The sequence below is a fragment of the Triticum aestivum genome, chromosome 2A (genome assembly GCF_018294505.1).
Source record: "Triticum aestivum cultivar Chinese Spring chromosome 2A, IWGSC CS RefSeq v2.1, whole genome shotgun sequence".
NCBI lineage: Eukaryota > Viridiplantae > Streptophyta > Magnoliopsida > Poales > Poaceae > Triticum > Triticum aestivum.
The window spans coordinates 125,786,720-125,793,884 of NC_057797.1; positions in this window are offsets into that span (position 1 = coordinate 125,786,720).

A 7,165-nucleotide genomic window follows, 5' to 3' on the forward strand; every position below is an offset into this window, starting at 1 on the left:
GAGCCTCATCAGTAGCATCATGGTGAATTTCAAACCTAGCGTTGTGCTCCGCTCAACGAACATGGACGCCGCCGCCGGCGGCCCGGTGGAGCTCGAACCCGAGAGACTCTGCTGCTTGCTGGGAGGGGTCGGGGAGGGTCGGAGCACATGAGCATTGACGTGAAGACAGGGTAGGCCGGGGAGATTACTGTGCACGCCGCACAGCGACTTGGACCTCGGAGGGCCTTAGCTCTGTCAGGAGGAGGTCCCGAGTTCCTGCCGAGGACAGCCTGACGGGGGAGACGCACGGCCGCTCGCGCTGCCCGCAACGCGACCACGCCCTGCCCTAGGGTTCTGCGACGGCGGCAGCGTCGTCCACAGCCACACCCTCTCTGAGTCCTGCCCTGAACTGGGGTTCCGAGATGGCGGCGGTGGTGGAGGTCTCTGAGGTTGGAGAGGGGCAAGATGTAGGACGGCGGAGGCTGGAGCCTGGAGCGATGGCGGCGTTTTGGGATTGCAGGCAGGGGGACGTGCGAGGTGAGTGTTTTTTTCACCGGTTTATGTTGTGTTGCCTGCACGGATATATAGGAGAACAAATAGGTGGATTATAATTCCTTCCATTGTATAAGTGCTGGGAAAGGAAGCGAGGGACAAAAATCAATCGAGGGGCCTTTAAGAGTAGAGATTAGTTAATTGGATTTTTCTTTAAAGTCTGTTATTTGTTTTTTTAAAATTTATTATATGTTTCCTAAATCAAATTGCATTGATGGGATGGATCGATTGATTTGGATAGTCTATTATTTGTTTCCTTCACATCCATTATGTGTTTCCTAAAGCAAATTGCATTGATGAGATGGATCGTTTGATTTGGATGGATCGATTGATTTGTTTCCTTAAAATTGGATTTTTTTTAAAGTCTGTTATTTGTTTCCTTAAAATTTATTATATGTTTCCTAAATCAAATTGCATTGATGGGATGGATCGATTGATTTAGATAGTCTATTATTTGTTTCCTTCACATCCATTATATGTTTCCTAAAGCAAATTGCATTGATGAGATGGATCGTTTGATTTGGATGGATCGATTGATTTGTTTCCTTAAAATTGGATTTTTCTTTAAAGTCTGTTATTTGTTTCCTTAAAATTTATTATATGTTTCCTAAATCAAATTGCATTGATGGGAGGGTGACGCATGGAAAGTTATGATCCGTTAAGATTTTTTTTATTGTGTGAGAGGGTGACGCGAAACTAAACCGGTGGGGTAGGGGAGGGACGAAAAAAACCAGCGAAATGAAACGGGTGGGAGGTGGGAGGAAGTACCAAAGAAGTACCAAAAAAAACCGGGTGAGGTGGGACGAAAAAAAACCTGGAAGCGAGACTACCAACTGCTCCATTAGGAGTAGAGATACCAATATAAAAAGACCCAAAGGAGCAGATCCAATCAATCTCAACCATCGAACTAAGTCAATCCAACGACCTAGATTGCTCCAATGGCGAGCGTTAAACGTGTTTAACGTGCAATTAGTATCATACCAAATATTGCACTAATCACATGATTAACACATAAATAATAGCATACCTTATATCCGTGTGTAATTAATATATTGCCTAAGTATTTAACGTGCGTTGCACGTGCGCAATTACTAGTTATAATAATGTTTGTCGTGTTCTAACAAGGGAGGGGCAAAGCTGTCGGCACGCCTTCGGCTCGCTCCGGTGCTTGTAGTCCTGACTAGGTGGTCTATGGACATCAATGTATATTTTACTTCTTGTGTTCTTTGTACTACATTGACAGTTGATGAATAGATCAAAAGAACCCTATATTTTCGCTACAAAATTAAGAGCATCTACAACCAAAACCTCAAACCTTATATGTTTGCGAAGAATCGTCCAAAAACGCCACCCCCCCCCAATTGGGTCCCTTAAACTGTCATATATGTCTGATATGTCCGACACCTCCCATAACCAGCTCATATGTAGGGCAGATATGGGGACGTCCAAACATGTTCTCCACGTCGAATCCGGTCCACGTTGGCCCACCTCAACTCCACAAAATTGTTATTTGCATCCCGGACCAAACTCTAGCAATCCACTTTCATTCCGCTCCGCTCCACCCCTCGCCCCCCTCCCCCCCCCCCCATCATGCTCCTCTTTGACAATCACTAGCCTTCTTCGACATGGCTGACGGTTAGATACTTTGGATCCGTCTAGTGACTATAGCACTACGACTTTCCGACTGTCTAATACAATAATGTTTGTCCGGCTTCAATGAAGGACGGGCGAAGACGGCGGCGCGCCTTCGACTCGCTACAGTGTTTGTAGTCATCGTTCGGTGCTTTATGAACATCGATGTATTATTTTAGGTGTTCTTTGTACTACATTGACAGTTGATGAATAGATCGAAAGTTTTTCTCAAAAAAATCCTATATACTTGCTACAAAATTAAGAGCATCTACAACCAGAACCTCAAACCCTCTATGTCTAGGATGAATGGTCTGAAAACGCCACCCAACTGGTGTTCGAAATATGCCCTAGAGGCAATAATAAATTAGTTATTATTATATTTCCTTTTCATGATAATCGTTTATTATCCATGCTAGAATTGTATTGATAGGAAACTCAGATATATGTGTGGATACATAGACAACACCATGTCCCTAGTAAGCCTCTAGTTTGACTAGCTCGTTGATCAATAGATGGTTACGGTTTCCTGACCATGGACATTGGATGTCATTGATAACGGGATCACATCATTAGAAGAATGATATGATGGACAAGACCCAATCCTAAGCCTAGCACAAGATCATGTAGTTCGTATGCTAAATCTTTTCTAAATGTCAAGTATCATTTCCTTAGACCATGAGATTGTGCAACTCCCGGATACTGTAGGAGTGCTTTGGGTGTGCCAAACGTCACAACGTAACTGGGTGGCTATAAAGGTACACTACAGGTATCTCCGAAAGTTTCTGTTGGGTTGGCACGAATCGAGACTGGGATTTGTCACTCCGAGTAAACGGAGAGGTATCTCTGGGCCCACTCGGTAGGACATCATCATAATGTGCACAATGTGATCAAGGAGTTGATCATGGGATGATGTGTTACGGAATGAGTAAAGAGACTTGCTGGTAACGAGATTGAACAAGGTATCGGGATACCGACGATCGAATCTCGGGCAAGCATCGTACCGATAGACAAAGGGAATTGTATACGGGATTGATTAAGTCCTTGACATCGTGGTTCATCCGATGAGATCATCGTGGATCATATGGGAGCCAGCATGGGTATCCAGATCCCGTTGTTGGTTATTAACCGGAGAGGTGTCTCGGTCATGTCTGCATGTTTCCCGAACCCATAGGGTCTACACACTTAAGGTTCGATGACGCTAGGGTTATAGGAAAAGTATGAACGCGGTTACCGAATGTTGTTCGGAGTCCCGGATGAGATCCCGGACGTCACGAGGAGTTCCGGAATGGTCCGGAGGTAAAGATTTATATATGGGAAGTCATGTTTTGGTCGCCGGAAAAGTTTCGGGTTTTATCGGTAATGTACCGGGACCACCGGGAGGGTCCCGGTGGTCCACCAAGTGGGGCCACCAGCCCCGGAGGGCTGCATGGGCCAAGTGTGGGAGGGGACCAGCCCTAGGTGGGCTGGTGCCCCCCCCACCACCAAGGCCCAAGGCGCAAGGGAGAGTGGAAGGGGGCAAACCCTAGGCTCAGATGGGCCTAAGGCCCACCTAGTGGTGCGCCCTCTCTCCCCCCCTTGGCCGCCCCCTAGATGGGATCTACGGCTGGCCGCCACCCCTAGGGGTGGAAACCTAGGTGGGGGCGCAGACCCTCCCCTCCCCCTATATATACTTGAGGTTTTGGGCTGCCAGGGACACGATTGAATCTCCCTGTTGGTGCAACCCTATCCCTCTTTCTCCTCGTCTCTCGTAGTGCTTGGCGAAGCCCTGCCGGAGTCCCGCGCTCCTCCACCACCACCACGCCGTCGTGCTGCTGTTGGATGGAGTCTTCCCCAACCTCTCCTTCTCCCCTTGCTGGATCAAGGTGTAGGAGACGTCACCGGGCTGTACGTGCGTTGAACACGGAGGTGTCGTCCGTTCGGCACTAGGATCATCGGTGATTTGGATCACGACGAGTATGGCTCCATCAACCCCGTTCACTTGAACGCTTCCGCTTAGCAATCTACAAGGGTATGTAGATGCACTCTCCTTCCCCTCGTTGCTGGTTTCTCCATAGATAGATCTTGGTGACACGTAGGAAAATTTTGAATTTCTGCTACGTTCCCCAACAGTGGCATCATGAGCTAGGTCTATGCGTAGTTACTATGCACGAGTAGAACACAAAGTAGTTGTGGGCGTCGATATTGTCAATTATCTTGCCGTTACTAGTCTTATCTTGATTCGGCGGCATCGTGGGATGAAGCGGCCCGGACCATCCTTACACGTACGCTTACGTGAGACCTGTTCCACCGACTGACATGCACTAGTTGCATAAGGTGGCTGGCGGGTGTCTGTCTCTCCCACTTTAGTCGGATCGGATTCGATGAAAAGGGTCCTTATGAAGGGTAAATAGCAATTGGCATATCACGTTGTGGTTTTTGCGTAGGTAAGAAACGTTCTTGCTAGAAAACCATAGCAGCCACATAAAACATGCAAACAACAATTAGAGGACGTCTAACTTGTTTTTGCAGGGTATGCTATGTGATGTGATATGGCCAAGAAGAATGTGATGAATGATATGTGATGTATGAGATTGATCATGTTCTTGTAATAGGAATCACGACTTGCATGTCGATGAGTATGACAACCGGCAAGAGCCATAGGAGTTGTCTTTATTTATTGTATGACCTGCGTGTCATTGAACAACGCCATGTAATTACTTTACTTTATTGCTAACCGTTAGCTGTAGTAGTAGAAGTAATAGTTGGCGAGACAACTTCATGAAGACACGATGATGGAGATCATGATGATGGAGATCATGGTGTCATGCCGGTGACAATGATGATCATGGAGCCCCGAAGATGGAGATCAAAAGGAGCAATATGATATTGGCCATATCATGTCACTTTTTGATTGCATGTGATGTTTATCATGTTTTTGCATCTTATTTGCTTAGAACGACGGTAGTAAATAAGATGATCCTTCGTTAAATTTTTCAAGAAAGTGTTCCCCCTAATTGTGCACCGTTGTGAAAGTTCGTCGTTTCGAAGCACCACGTGATGATCGGGTGTGATAGATTCTTACGTTCGAATACAACGGGTGTTGACGAGCCTAGCATGTACAGACATGGCCTCGGAACACATGCGAAACACTTAGGTTGACTTGACGAGCCTAGCATGTACAGACATGGCCTCGGAACACAAGAGACCGAAAGGTCGAACATGAGTCGTATAGAAGATACAATCAACATGAAGATGTTCACCGATGTTGACTAGTCCGTCTCACGTGATGATCGGACACGGCCTAGTTGACTCGGATCATGTAATCACTTAGATGACTAGAGGGATGTCTATCTGAGTGGGAGTTCATAAGATGAACTTAATTATCCTGAACATAGTCAAAAGGTCTTCGCAAATTATGCCGTAGCTCGCGCTTCAGTTCTACTGTTTAGATATGTTCCTAGAGAAAATTTAGTTAAAAGTTGATAGTAGCAATTATGCGGACTAGGTCCGTAAACTGAGGATTGTCCTTATTGCTTCATAGAAGGCTTATGTCCTTAATGCACCACTCAGTGTGCTGAACCTCGAACATCGTCTGTGGATGTTGCGAACATCTGACATACACATTTTGATAACTACGTGATAGTTCAGTTAAACGGTTTAGAGTTGAGGCACCGAAGACGTTTTGAAACGTCGCAAAACATATGAGATGTTTCGAGGGCTGAAATTGGGATTTCAGGCTCGTGCCCACGTTAAGAGGTATAAGACCTCCGACGAATTTTCTTAGCCTGCAAACTAAGAGAGAAAAGCTCAATTGTTGAGCGTGTGCTCAGATTGTCTGAGTACAACAATCATTTGAATCGAGTGGGAGTTGATCTTCCAGATGAGATAGTGATGTTTCTCCGAAGTCATTACCACCAAGCTGCTAGAGCTTCATGATGAACTATAATATATCAGGGACATATATGATGATCCTTGAGATATTCGCGATGTTTGACACCACAAAAGTAGAAATCAAGAAGGAGCATCAATTGTTGATGGTTGGTGAAACCACTAGTTTCAAGAAGGGCAAGGGCAAAAAGGGATACTTCATGAAACGGCAAATCAGCTGCTGCTCTAGTGAAGAAACCCAAAGTTGAACCCAAGCCCGAGACTGAGTGCTTCTGTAATAAGGGGAACAGTCACTGAAGCAGAACCACCCTAGATACTTGGTAGATGAGAAGGCTGGCAAGGTCGACAGAAGTATATTGGATATGCATTATAATGTGTACTTTACTAGTACTCCTAGTAGCACCAGGGTATTAGATACCGGTTCGGTTGCTAAGTGTTAGTAACTCGAAACAAAAGGCTACGGAATAAACGGAGACTAGCTAAAAGGTGAGATTACGATATGTGTTGGAAGTATTTCCAAGGTTGATCAAATATCGTACGCTCCCTCTACCATCAAGATTGGTATTAAAACCTAAATAATTGTTATTTGGTGTTTGCTTTGAGCATATACATGATTGGATTATGTCTATCACAATATGGTTATTCATTTAAGGAGAATAATGGTTACTCTGTTTATTTGAATAATACCATCCCGATCGTAGTGATACACATTTTCATGCCAAAGGTATAAGATAGTAATGATAGTACCACACAAATGTGGCACTGCAATTTGAGTCATATTGATATAAAACGCATGAAGAAGCTCCATGTTGATGGATCTTTGGGCTCACTCGTTTTGAAAAGTTTGAGACATGCGAACCATGTCTATTGGTGTATATGCATGAAGAAACTCCGTGCAAATGGACCGTTTGGACTCACTTGATTTTGAATCACTTGAGACATGCAAATCATACCACATGGGCAAGATGACTGAAAGCCTCGTTTTTAGTAAAATGGAACTAGAAAGCAACTTGTTGGAAGTAATACATTCTGATGTGTGCAGTCCAATGAGTGCTGAGGCGTGTAGTGGATATCGTTATGTTCTTACTTCACAGATGATTTGAGTAGATGTTGAGTATATTTACTTGATGAATCA